This window comes from Magnolia sinica, chromosome 6, assembly GCF_029962835.1.
Source record: "Magnolia sinica isolate HGM2019 chromosome 6, MsV1, whole genome shotgun sequence".
NCBI lineage: Eukaryota > Viridiplantae > Streptophyta > Magnoliopsida > Magnoliales > Magnoliaceae > Magnolia > Magnolia sinica.
Window position 1 is genome coordinate 96923140 of NC_080578.1, and position 12430 is coordinate 96935569.

The 12430-nt window shown below is 39.2% G+C and overlaps 1 protein-coding gene across 2 annotated transcripts in view; it reads right to left on the minus strand.

Annotated features, from left to right (window-relative positions):
* The window catches only part of LOC131249182 (disease resistance protein SUMM2-like), a 169531-nt gene that overhangs the window by 127699 nt on the left and 29402 nt on the right, over positions 1–12430 (minus strand). Inside the window, exon 1 of one of the 2 annotated variants that reach the window (XM_058249799.1) lies at positions 7102–7291. The exons of the other annotated variant lie outside the window; for it this stretch is intronic. The gene's annotated coding sequence lies outside the window, so the exon portion shown is untranslated. Of the gene's footprint in view, positions 1–7101; positions 7292–12430 lie in introns of those variants that run through there. 2 annotated transcript variants of the gene reach the window in all.

Consider the following 12430-nt stretch of genomic DNA (forward strand, 5'->3'; position numbering starts at 1 on the left):
GAAAATTAATAAGATTACCATCAAATATTAGTTCTCAATACTACGGTTGGATGACATGCTCGATATGTTCTAAATCTGAGGAGCGGGTACCATCAGATTCGTATTTGACTCGGTAATGAGTGGAAAATGACATTAAAGACCAAGGAAGGGTTGTATGAGTGGCTGGTCATGCCCTTCGGTCTATCGAACGCACCAAGCACTTTTATGCATTTGATGAATCAAGTGTTGAAACCATTGATTAGCTAGTTTGTGGTAGTATATTTTGATGACATCTTAATATATAGGTAGGATGAGATGGAGCTCATGGAACATCTCGGGCATGTGCTATAGGTCTTGCAGGCTAACAAGTTGTACCTCAACTTGAAGAAATGTAGTTTTTTAACGGATAGCCTCTTGTTCCTATAATTTATTGTAACGCCAGCGGGCGTTCATGTAGATGATGGAAATGTGTGAGTAATTCAGGAATGGCCGATCCTCATTAACATTCATAAAGTAATGAGTTTCCACAGGTTGTCAACCTTCTATCATTGATTCATGTGTAATTTAGCCCGATAGTCTCACGTATTACAGATTACATGAAAGAGGGGGCCGTTTCAGTGGACTGATGATGCTGACAAGAGCTTTAATAAAATCAAACACCGATTATCCACAACACCGGTCTTGGTTCTTCCCAGTTTCGACAAACTGTTTGAGGTTGAGTGTGATACCTCATACATCAAAATTGTATGAGTTTTATCACATGAAGGAAGGTTGGTAGCCTTCTGCAATGAGAAACTTAACAAAACCTGAAAGAAGTGGTTAACCTATGAGCTTGAGTTGTACGCGGTTATTCAAGCACTACAATACTTGCGGCATTATTTAATCTAGACAAAGTTTGTTCTCTATACTGACCATCAAGCCTTAAAGTTTATTAATAGTCAGGCTAACATGAATCTTATGCATGCTAGATGGGTTGCATTTTTGTAGGAATTCACGTTCATTTTGAAGCATAAGTCATGACAGCAGAACAAGGTGGTTGATGTAATTAGCTGTCATGCATCACTACATGTTACAATAAGTAATGAGGTAGTCGGCTTCGATTGTCTCAAGGAGCTTTATGTCAAGGACGAAGATTTCAAGGATGCATAGATGAGATGTTAAGAAGGTCATCCCACTAACTTACATATGTGAGACGGTTTCCTCTTCAAAGGGAATCAACTGTGCATCCCCCGAAGTTCTCTGAGGGAGTAGATTATTTAAGAGCTACATGAAGGTGGCCTTGGTGGACACCTTGGGTGAGACAAGAAGTGGACGCTTGTGGAGGAGCGGTATTATTGGCTACAGTTGGTATGTGATGTGGGAAAAGCAGTGCAGCGCTGTCATATTTGTCAGAGCTCCAAGGGGCAGTCTCAGAATACAGGCCTCTATACCCCGTTACTCGTGCTTAATGGCCCTTGGGAGGATTTATTTATGGACTTCGTGCTTGGTCCCCCACGATCACAATGCGGCATGAATTTGGTGCTCATGGTGGTAGATCGTTTATCAAAGATGACACACTTTATCCCATGCAAGAAGATTCTCGACACAACACATGTGGCGAACCTATTCTTCAGAGAGGTCATGCGGCCATACGGAGTTCCTAAGACCATTACTTCTGACCGTGACACGAAGTTCATTAAGGGCCTGTTTGGGCGGTGGGATCAGAAGGGATTAGGTGGGATGGGATTCAAAAAACATAATTATTACCCATGACAGGGATTGTCCCTGTTGCCATGGGATAAGATTAATGCTATGCTTTGTTGCTAACACGGTGGTACATTGAATGGATATACCCACCATCATTTGAAATTACGAGAACAACACACATCTGTTATATCTAAACTGTTCATTTGTTTTGTAATCTCATTTTATGGCATGGGCCTAAAAATGAGGTAGATCTAAAACTTATGTGGCCCTAAAGAAGTTTTCAACAGTAAGTATTCAATCCTCGTTACTTTCTATGGTGGGGTCCACTTGAGCTTTAGATTTATCTGATTTTTTAGCACATGCTCTAAAATATTCTCAAAAAATGGGTGGACGATGTGGATATAGCCTACACATCATAGTGGGACCTACACAACTTGCTAACATTGAGTGAAATTGGCACAGGACCCAATGCAATTCCATCGAATCTAATTCCAAGCGTTTCAATTCTTCCCAAACATGGAGTGGAATTGGTACAAGACCAAATGAATCCCATCCCACCTAATCCCTTCTAATCCCACCGCCCAAACACGCCCTAACTACTTTTGGCGGACTTTATGGAGTCAGTTCGGTACACAACTTCAGTTTAGCAGCGCCTACCATCCATAGATTGATGGGCAGACTGAAGTTGTGAATCGTATATTGAAAAACCTCATTCGATGTATTGTAGGGGATAAACTAAAGCAGTGAGATTTGACCCTGTCTCAAGTGGAGTTTGCATTCAACAACATGGTGACAGTGAAGTCTCCATTTGAGATTATTTATGGTCGAGTGTCTCGCCACACACTTGACTTGGTCCCTTTACCCAAGGTTCCGGTCATGAGTATTGCAATAGAAAACATGGCGGACTGAATCATGGGCATTCATGTAGAGGTGTAAGCCAAGTTGTATGCCTCGAATGATAAATACAAGGAGCAAGCCAACAAGCATCAACGATAAAAGGTGTTTGATATGGACGACTAATTATGGTTCATCTACACAAAGTGATATTTCCGACCAGGACTTACAATAAGTTGAAGAATAAGAAAATTGGACCGGTACTGATCCTTTAAAAGATCAATTACAATGCTTACATTGTTAATCTTCTGGATGACATGGAGATTTCGTGTGCTTTCAACATCGCATACCTGACCGAGTATCATGAATCGAAGCGAGATGAGAACTCGAGGACGAGTTCTTTTAAAGTGGAGGAGACTGATGTAGAGTGGGTCGTGGACACTTTCATGTCCAAGATGGACTAGAGAAGGCATGATCGAAGGCAAAAGTGATTCGGATGGTCAAAACCTTAAAACAGGCGTATCTCGCAAACCGAAATGAGTTATTTGACGTACCATATATGATTTTGGGGTAGGAGAAGCTATAGCCACCCAACCCTGGTATGCCAGGTTTCCCACTCCAAATTTGTAAGATTACATCAGATCGACGGTCGAAAATTCATTTTATTTTCATTTTTACTATTTATAGTATGTTTTAGTTTGATTATAACTCTTCATCCTTTGAGCTTTATGAGTTGTGTCCAACATGAAAAGTGCTTAGAAAAATTAGGAGAATAACATAGTTAAGCCAAATATGACACTTACTATTTTTTGCTGAAAACCATGAAGTCTAGAAGGAATCATGGTCGTTTATAAATAGTAAGTTTACTATTTATAGTAAGCCACAAATTTTATGGAGCTTGATTCTAAAAATTCTTCCAAGGTTTGGTATCACTATTTAAAGGGTTGTAAATTCATTTTTATCATCTATCAATTAATTTTCAAATTTCTAGAATTCATTTCTATTTTCTTATTTTTCCTCATGGATTCAAGGTATCTATCTCCGTGAAGAGTCCAAAGAAACACCATGGATTCGGAGTAGCTATCCCCTTGAGGAAGACGTTGATCGACCTCATCATGCCCATCCATGTGTCATTAGGTTACCTAACTATCTACACCTACTTATTCCCCTTCAAAACATCATAAATGGCTTGGGAAGATCTGGCCACCATCAAATATCAAATCATAACTAGTTAAAAGAAAAAGAAAAAGAAAAAGAAAAAGAGCAAAGAAGAAGAAGAGAGGAAGATGTACCCAGCTGAAGTCTCTCTTTAAAAGCTTAAGAAGCAATTTGGTTTCTGCATAATAAAAATATATAACTCAAATACTTAGTGTGTGTTTGTTGCACCAAATATCACAACATTTATTGATTGTGCAAGATCTCATGAAATTTTACAATATTTGGTGCAAACTAAATGGGCAGTAAAAAAGAAAAAGAGTGTGAAAGGAAAAAAAAAATAAAAAAATTGAAAGAAAGAAAGAAAAAGGAAGAAGAAGAAGAAGGGTCACAGAGTACAAAATTTAATTCTAGTGATGCGCAAACTAGCTATAATTTATTGTGCTGATGCTGATTTTCATGTATAGAACGATGGCGTCTGAAATTTCTTATCGGGCACAATGGAAGTAAGACTTCGGGTCTGTTTGTTGAAACTTATTTTCAGCACTTAATACTGAAATAGGCCTTTTTAAGTGATTTTTCCTAATTTAGATGGTTTGATAAATTTTAAAATTTAAGTGCTTAACTTGGATTTTCACTAACAAATGAATTCATTTTAAGCTTTCCTTCTTTGACTTAATACTTAACATGGAATGCAGTAAGTGATTTCAACTCAAAATATTTTTGTAAATAACAACTCTACCCTTTTCATAGTTCCTGTTCAGGCTTTTTGTTCTAAATATGTAACTACTATGTTGACATAGCAAAGTTCGCTGGGGCCATCATAATGTATGTATCATATATATCTACTGCATTCATCCATTTTGCCACATTATTTTAGGGCACGACCCAAAAAATAGGCAAACCCGAAGCTCAAATGGACCGCACCACAAAAAGTTGTATAAGGACAATGACTCGCCCACCATTGAAACCTTCCTAAGACCACCATGATGTTTTTTAGCCGTCCAACCTATTCATAAGGTCACACAAATCAGGATGAAGGTAAAGCATGAATATCAGCTTGATCCAAAACTTTGGTGACCCCAAGAAGTTTTCAATTGTAGGTTTTCAATCTCCACCAGTTTCTATGACGTTGTCCACTCAGACTTTGGGTCTGCCACATTTTTGGGTTCATGACCTAAAATAATATGAAAAATATATAAACGGTGTGGATCTAGCGCATACAATACAGTGGGGCCCACAGAACTTTGTCACATCAACAAGGTAACAGCTAGGTGCTGTGTTCTGTTAGGCAATCCCGTGGTCTAATGCCGATTTCCTACCAAAACCTTTGCAAGTTATTGCGGAGAAAAGCTAAGTGGGATCAACCGTGATCTTTGTGAGAAATTCACTCGGTCCATCAATTTTGCTAGATCATTTTAAGTCATGAAACAGAAAATGAGGCAAATCTAACACTTAAGTGGGCCGCACGATAGGAAGTAGTGGATAGGAAAATGCCTGCCACTAACACCTCCCTGGCTCCACCGCAATTTTTATATGGCATCCATACTGTTCATAAGGCCATTCCTAGTAACTGAAAACACAAAAATATTAGCTTGATTTAAAACTTCTCTAGCCCTACAAATGTTTCACGGTGTACGGTCAATCCTCATTGTTTCCTCTCATGCAGCTAGCTCGAGTTTTGGATTGCACCATTTTTGGTCTCATGTCCTAAAATGATCTGGAAAAATGCATTGACAAGGTGAATTTCTCACAAACATCACGGTGGGCCTAACCTAACTTCACGGCGCAGTAACTTCATGCAAGAGGCGAAATTGGGGTCCTACCAGCGGATTAGGTGTTACCCGGGTATCATGATAGTGGGTGTTGCTGTGACCATGATCCATCTTGATAAATATATTGTATATCCATGCCATCCATATATTTTTCTATATTATTTTAGGACTTGTGCCTAAAAATGAAACAGATACAAATCTCAAGTCGACCACACCACTGGAAACAATGGTCATTGAATGCTCACCATTAAAAGCATCTTAGGGCCCACCGCAATGTTTATTTGCCTTGCAACCTATTTGTAAGGTCACGTAGACATGGATGAAGGGAATAAGCAAATACTAGCTTAATTCAAAACTTTTGTTGCCCCCAAAAAGTTTTTGACGGCTTGAGATGAGGATTATTTCAATTCTTACCTTCTATTGTTTAGTTCACTTGAACTTTGGATATTTTTGGGCTGCATCCCTAAAATAAGTTCTTACAGTACAATGAATAAACAGTGAGGATAAAATACATACATCATGGAAGGTCCCACAGGGCTTCCACAAATACCGATAAGGGATTTGATGTACGGATTTCATTCCTTATCTACCCTTGGTCCAGGCCAGACTAAGAGTCGTCCCCAAAAAACCAGGCCGTTTTGTGATTCCTTTGTGTAAAGACCAGGCGCTCTCCATATGTTTACCTAAGATTTCGATCTGATTTAGTTTTAGCTAATGCCCAAAATAACCAAATAAATGGCTTGGATATACAACATATACATCTAAGGTGAGCCTGCAGGGTCATGGCCTGATCGAATTGGGTGAGTCTACTCCTGTGAGAAACCCAACACCAACCGTATGCTTTTCCACGACTAAAATATCGTCCAATCGACTGGACATCATTGCAGCATCAAACATCTTGAAATCCAGTTCAAATCCAACACACTTTTCATGCAACGGTCCATCAATTGTAGCCGTATCACATCCAACCCATCCAAAATCTGCGGCCCACCATGATGATAGAACACCCTAAAATTTATGCCAATTCAATCATCAGGTGGGGCGAGACCACTAAGAAATTGGAGATTTTTTTAGGTGATTTTTCATTATTCTCTACAGTGTGGCCCACCTAATGGTTGGATCTATCTGATTTTTGGCCATCATCGTGTCATGCACTTATTTATTTTCCATTAAAAGATTAATTAGGAAGATCTGACCATTATCGAAAATCAAATCATTTCTACTTAAAACTAAAGAAGAAGAAGAATAAAAAGAAAGGAAGGAAGATGTACCCAACCGTAGTCTCTGTTCCACGGTTTTTTTCTCCTTTTTTTTTTTTTTTTTTTTTTTTAAGTAGTATACCATGGAACAGAAAAACAGTATTGCATTCTTCATGGAATAATGTTAGCATATACAATCCCCATTTCCTTTTCCCCAAAACTCAATATTCAATCACTTCATTTACAATGGAAGGTTACAGATAAGAAGTAAGTTCCACGGCTTTAAGAAGCAATATGGTTTCTGTTCACAGGAAATTAGATAAAACTCAGAAGTCAGTGTGCGGTTGTTGCACAAATATCATGATTTTTTATTTTTTTTGTACAAAATCTTGAAATTTTACAATATTGGTGAAGTCAAACAGGTATTAAAAAAGAAAAAATAAACAAATAGAAGAAAACAGATTACAGCATACCAAAACTCTCTCTGATGATGCAATCTAAGGAGCGTGCTGATGATGATTTTGATGTTTGGAACGATGGTGCCCTGAAATTTCTTGCTGGGTGCAAAGCAAGTGTGCTGATGATGATTTTTATGTTTGGAACGATGGTGCCCTGAAATTTCTTGCTTGGTGCAGAGCAAGGCTACTTTGAATTCCAAGGGTGACTTTGCAAGTGTGCTGATGATGATTTTTATGTTTGGAACGATGGTGCCCTGAAATTTCTTGCTTGGTGCAGAGCAAGGCTACTTTGAATTCCAAGGGTGACTTTGCTGACTTCTTTGGTTAGTCGCAATGGACCCATGTTTGTACATTGCATTTAGAGCTGGGCATGAGATGAGTCCACTCGGCAAACTCACATATCCTGCTCGAATTGAACCGAGTGGGCGAGTTGATCCAAATCGAGTTGACTTCGTCTAATTCAAACTCAAATTGAGTCGAGTTCAAGTCACCCAGTAACTTGACTTGACCCAACTCAAAATCTGACTCTGTACACTCAATTCGAAACTTGACTTGTATGTGTATATATATATTTTTTAAAAACTCAGATATAACATTTCAGATCTAAAACACCGTGTAGTTGATGAAGAGGTTACAATTCTGGCAAGTAACATTTCAGATCTAAGATACCGTGTAGTTGATGAAGAGGTTACAATTCTGGCAAGTGAATCTAAGTTTTGAGTTGTGAAAGAGGTTACAATTCTGGCAAGTGAATTTAGGTTTTGAGTTGTGATTTCAGCCTGTAGATACCTACTGTGCCCAACCCGGCTTGACCCAACTGGGTACTTGTGACTAGGTCGGATTCGGTTCGGATTAGTCTAGGCTAGACTTGAACTCAGATTGCGTCAGGCATGCCGGACTCAGTACCAAGTTAGATCAAGTTCGGGTTAGGCCTATTCAAAACATTTAAAAAAAAAAAAAATGAGACATCTAAAAATCAAGTGGGCCACGCGACAGGAAATAGTGAGAATGGAAATACCCACCATTGAAACCTTCCTGGAGCCCATCATAATGTTTATATGTCATCTAGTCATTACAAAGATTATTTTGACACTGGGATGAACTGAAAATTCAAATATTAGCATAATCTTAAACTTTTGTGCCCCTGCGCAGGTTTCAATGGTGGGTGTTCAATCCCTACTGTTTCTTGTAACTGGCTCAAATGAGTCTTTAATCTGCCTCATTTTTGGGTTTCTTTTATATTGTGAGCTTGGGAAACTGATGAACGGAGTGGATATCTCATTTACATCTTGGTGAGCCCTATTTAGCTAAGGGGAACAGGAATTCGGGTATACCTCAGGGTGGGGACACTGACTTCGTGATCCGACCTGCAATTGAGGCCCTGCATGTTTTCATGAATTGGCCACACATGATTGGTTAGGATCGAGAGGTGACAATGGCTTCGGCTGTCATGGGTTTGGGCACAAGGGTGCATGGTTAAAAGACTCAGGCGACTGGGACCCACTTGCTTGGTCTTCAGCCGAGTCATGGACTGAGTTAGGGTTGAATCAGCGTATCAGCCACAGGAGTGAACTGGTACTGAATCGGATTGAGTTTAACTGAGTTTGAGTTGACTTAGACTTTGCGTCTTTTTTTCTTTTTTCTTTTTTTTTCTTTTTTTTTTTTTTTTTTTTGAGTTAGCATGTCAGTACACACCCATGTCAGTACGCACACTCCATGTTAGCCACCCCGGCTAGGGGATCGATACCAAGACCTCAAGTGTTGAAACTAGGTAACTCCACTCTGCCAGTTGAGCTATGGATGTGGGTGTGACTTGCTTGTGTCTTAAACCAATGGCTAAGTACCTGGCCGGGTATCCTTACCTGATAAGTTTTCTAATGGGAGTGAAGAGGAACCTAAGCTCAAACCTATACAAAAACGGACCAAGAGCCCAATGATCTTGACCCATAACCCGACCCTCTACCCTTCATATTGTCCTTATGATTATGAGTAGGACTTAGAAGTAGGTTGGTTAGTTGACCACGGCACAACCGGCCCCAGAAACGGATTGACTACTCCCCCTGCCACCAGCCAATGGCTGGTGGTTGGTGCTCTGTGGGCTCCACCAAGATGTATATGTTTCATCCATTCCGTTCATCTATGTTTATAAATCATTTTAGGGTATGAGACAAAAAATGAGGTATATCCCAATCTCAAGTGCACCACATTATAGGAAACAGTGTTGAATGAATGTCGATCATTCAAAAGTTTTTGGGGCCATAAAAGTTTTGGATCAAGCTGATCTTTGTTTTTTCCCTTCGTCTATGTCTTTATGACCTAATCAACAGATTGGATGTCAAACAAATAGTACAGTAAGCCTTAGGAGGATTTTAATGGTGGATATCCAATTGCTATTGTTTTCCTGTGGTGTGGTCCACCTGAGATTTATATCCATTTCACTTTTGGGATCAAGCCGTAAAATGATCTTTAAAAATGGATAAACGGAATGGATGAAACACATACATCATGTGGGCCCACAGAGAACCGACCACAAGCTAGTGGCTAGAGCTGTACACGAGCAGACTCAGGCTCGAGTACTCGCTCGACTCAACTCGGAATACTCGACTCGTACTCGAATCGTCTGAGTTAGAGCTGAGTACGAGCGGGTTTCCACGACTCGTTTAGATTACGAGTAGAGTCCGAGTCTAGAGGAACTCGACTCGGTACTCGACTCGTACTCGACTCGTACCCATGTATATAAGTCCGCCCGGAAAAAAAAAAAAAAAAAACCCTACCCCACCTGCCATTTTCCAGCAGTGCCCAAACCCTACCCCCATGGCCCCACCCGTCCTTTTCAAGCAGCGCCCAAACCCTTCCCTCCCAGCGAGCGTTCGAAAAAAAAAAACTCTCTCTCTCTCTCTCTCTCCCAACGCCCATCCAATTGTCCCTCTTCTTCCCTCTCTCTCTCTCACTCGCCCCCGTCCCCTATCCAGCGGTGCTAGACCCTGCCAATCGTCCCTGCAGCCTGTCCGGTGCCCTTGTCCGGTGACGAAGCTCATCCCTGCCACTCGTCCGGTGCCTCAGCTCGTCCCTGTCAGGCTGTCACTCGTCTGTCATCGCCCTGCCCTGCACGCAGTTGCCGGTCGTCCCTCTTCTGCTCGCCCGGTAAGGTGTGAGGTTGTTTTTTTTTATTTTTTATTGCTAATATATGTTAAAAATTGTTAATATAGTTTGAGATTAACCTGATATTTGTGTTTTCTCTTGATATCATGGTGAATTGCTAAGTTCGGTTTCCATTTACACATGAAAGGTAAATATTCTATAGATAGGATTTTTCAACCAAGTTATATTAGTTGGATTACTAAACCTGCAGTGTACAAAGTAAAATTCAATTAAACAAGCTATACAACCTTTGGGCTGAATCATCTTATTGTATACTTCCAACAACCTAGGCACATCTTCTGGATGTAAAAATCATGATATCCGTCCACAACCATCAATGAAGAACTACTTAAGGCTTGTTTGGAAGCATGGAATCCAATGTATTTTTGGGGCCGAATAAACTGTTTTTTGGTCATTTAAAAATAAAGAATTGAAGGGATTTGTGATCCAAATCCTTCAAAATGTCATGATTTCAAATGGGCTCGATTCGACACAAACCATAAGATCCACCCTTCTGCATGATTTCAAATCCACACTGACAAAAGAGCCATTAGACAAAGAAAATGACCAAACACTCTTGGGGATTTTTGTGCATGGACCATCCATTGTAAGTCCCACCATATTAACATTTTGGATCACCAAACCATGACTCCTAATGGTAGATTAGGCCCTTGAAATGCTTGTAAGTGATTGAAGATCATCCTACAAGGGTGAGTTAGAAATTGCATTTATGGAACACTGATCCTAAGAAACATTGTATGAACATGTCTAATTAATGAGATTTTTATTTATGTACCAACTTTATTTAATTGTTCTAAATGGGCGGTTTGGGTCATCACATGTTGTCGGAAGAAAAGTAAGCATTTGGGTGAGCCTGACAGACCTAATGTCTACATCATTTGTCAGGTGGGGTGAGAGATTTCACATGGCTGTAGTAAATAAGTCTCATGTGACACTTACAAAGTAGCCAACTAACATGAACCCAATCAAAGGTGATGGGAGTTGAAGATCTAGATGGATCTTGATGGCTTCAGGCTAGATAGCCATCAAAATTCCTAGCCTACCCTCGGTCTTAAATTGGTCATGTGGGCCTAAGTCAAAATATTCAATTTGATCCTCTATGGTCAAAATATAGTTTTGGGATTAACTTGATATGTTAATATAGAAATTATTTAATATATGTTAGAAATTGTTAATATAGAAATTGTTTAATCAAGGGTGAACATCTCACTCCCAATTGTTTACTTTAGTGTGGCCCACCTGAATTACAAGTCATCATTTTGTTTGTTTGTTTGTTTCTAAGCCTATCGTAGGTCTTCAATTAATATCATGGTGGGCCTATCAAAGTCAAAGTGGGTGGGCCTATCAAAGTCAAAGTGGCTTTTGTTTATAAAGATCTTTAAATGTGATCCGCTTAATAAGTAGATAGGGCTGAGTTTTTCACAAAGTGTTTCCCATCATAGGTTATTAAACTAATTATGTATTAAATATTCATATCTCTAATGTGTGATTACTATTAAATAAAATGAGATTGATTCATTTTTAGCCATCTATTAAGTTGGGTCTTAGGTTTTTTAAGGAATAAGAGGGCAATTACTATTTATGTTTTCCATTGATATCGTGCCCTAAAATAGTTATGTTTTCCATGTTTCTTAATTTACTTTATAAATGACAGTTTACTTGTTACTTTGTTAGTGTTGAATGCTACCACTTTAAGATGCCTTTGATTTTTCATTTGACATTTTGTTGTTAGTTAGCTAGATGATAAATGTCAATTTCAACATACTCCTTTGTTTACATAGATATGAATTATTTGTATTTTTCTAGTTGTGGACTTGTAGTATAAGATAATCAGTTGCCCATTTGAGGATTTCTATGTTGCCAGACATAGATTCAGTGTGTTCGTGGATGTATAGAAATTCTCAAATTGTCCCTTTTTGGACAATTCAGGTTTAGATAGATTATAATGTCTTCATTTATTCCAATTTAAATACATATGCCTGTTCTGGTTTCGTCTCTTCTTTTTCTCTCTGGATATATTTCATGTATTTATTTCCGTCGTCAAATGTCCACACTTTGTGTTGATGATTGACACGGGAATCAAATACAAGATTAATATATTTTGGAGAGATAAGGGGAGATGCTGCCAGAATTTCGGCGTAGCATTTAAATTGGAAAATGAAGCATTACAATCTATCTAACT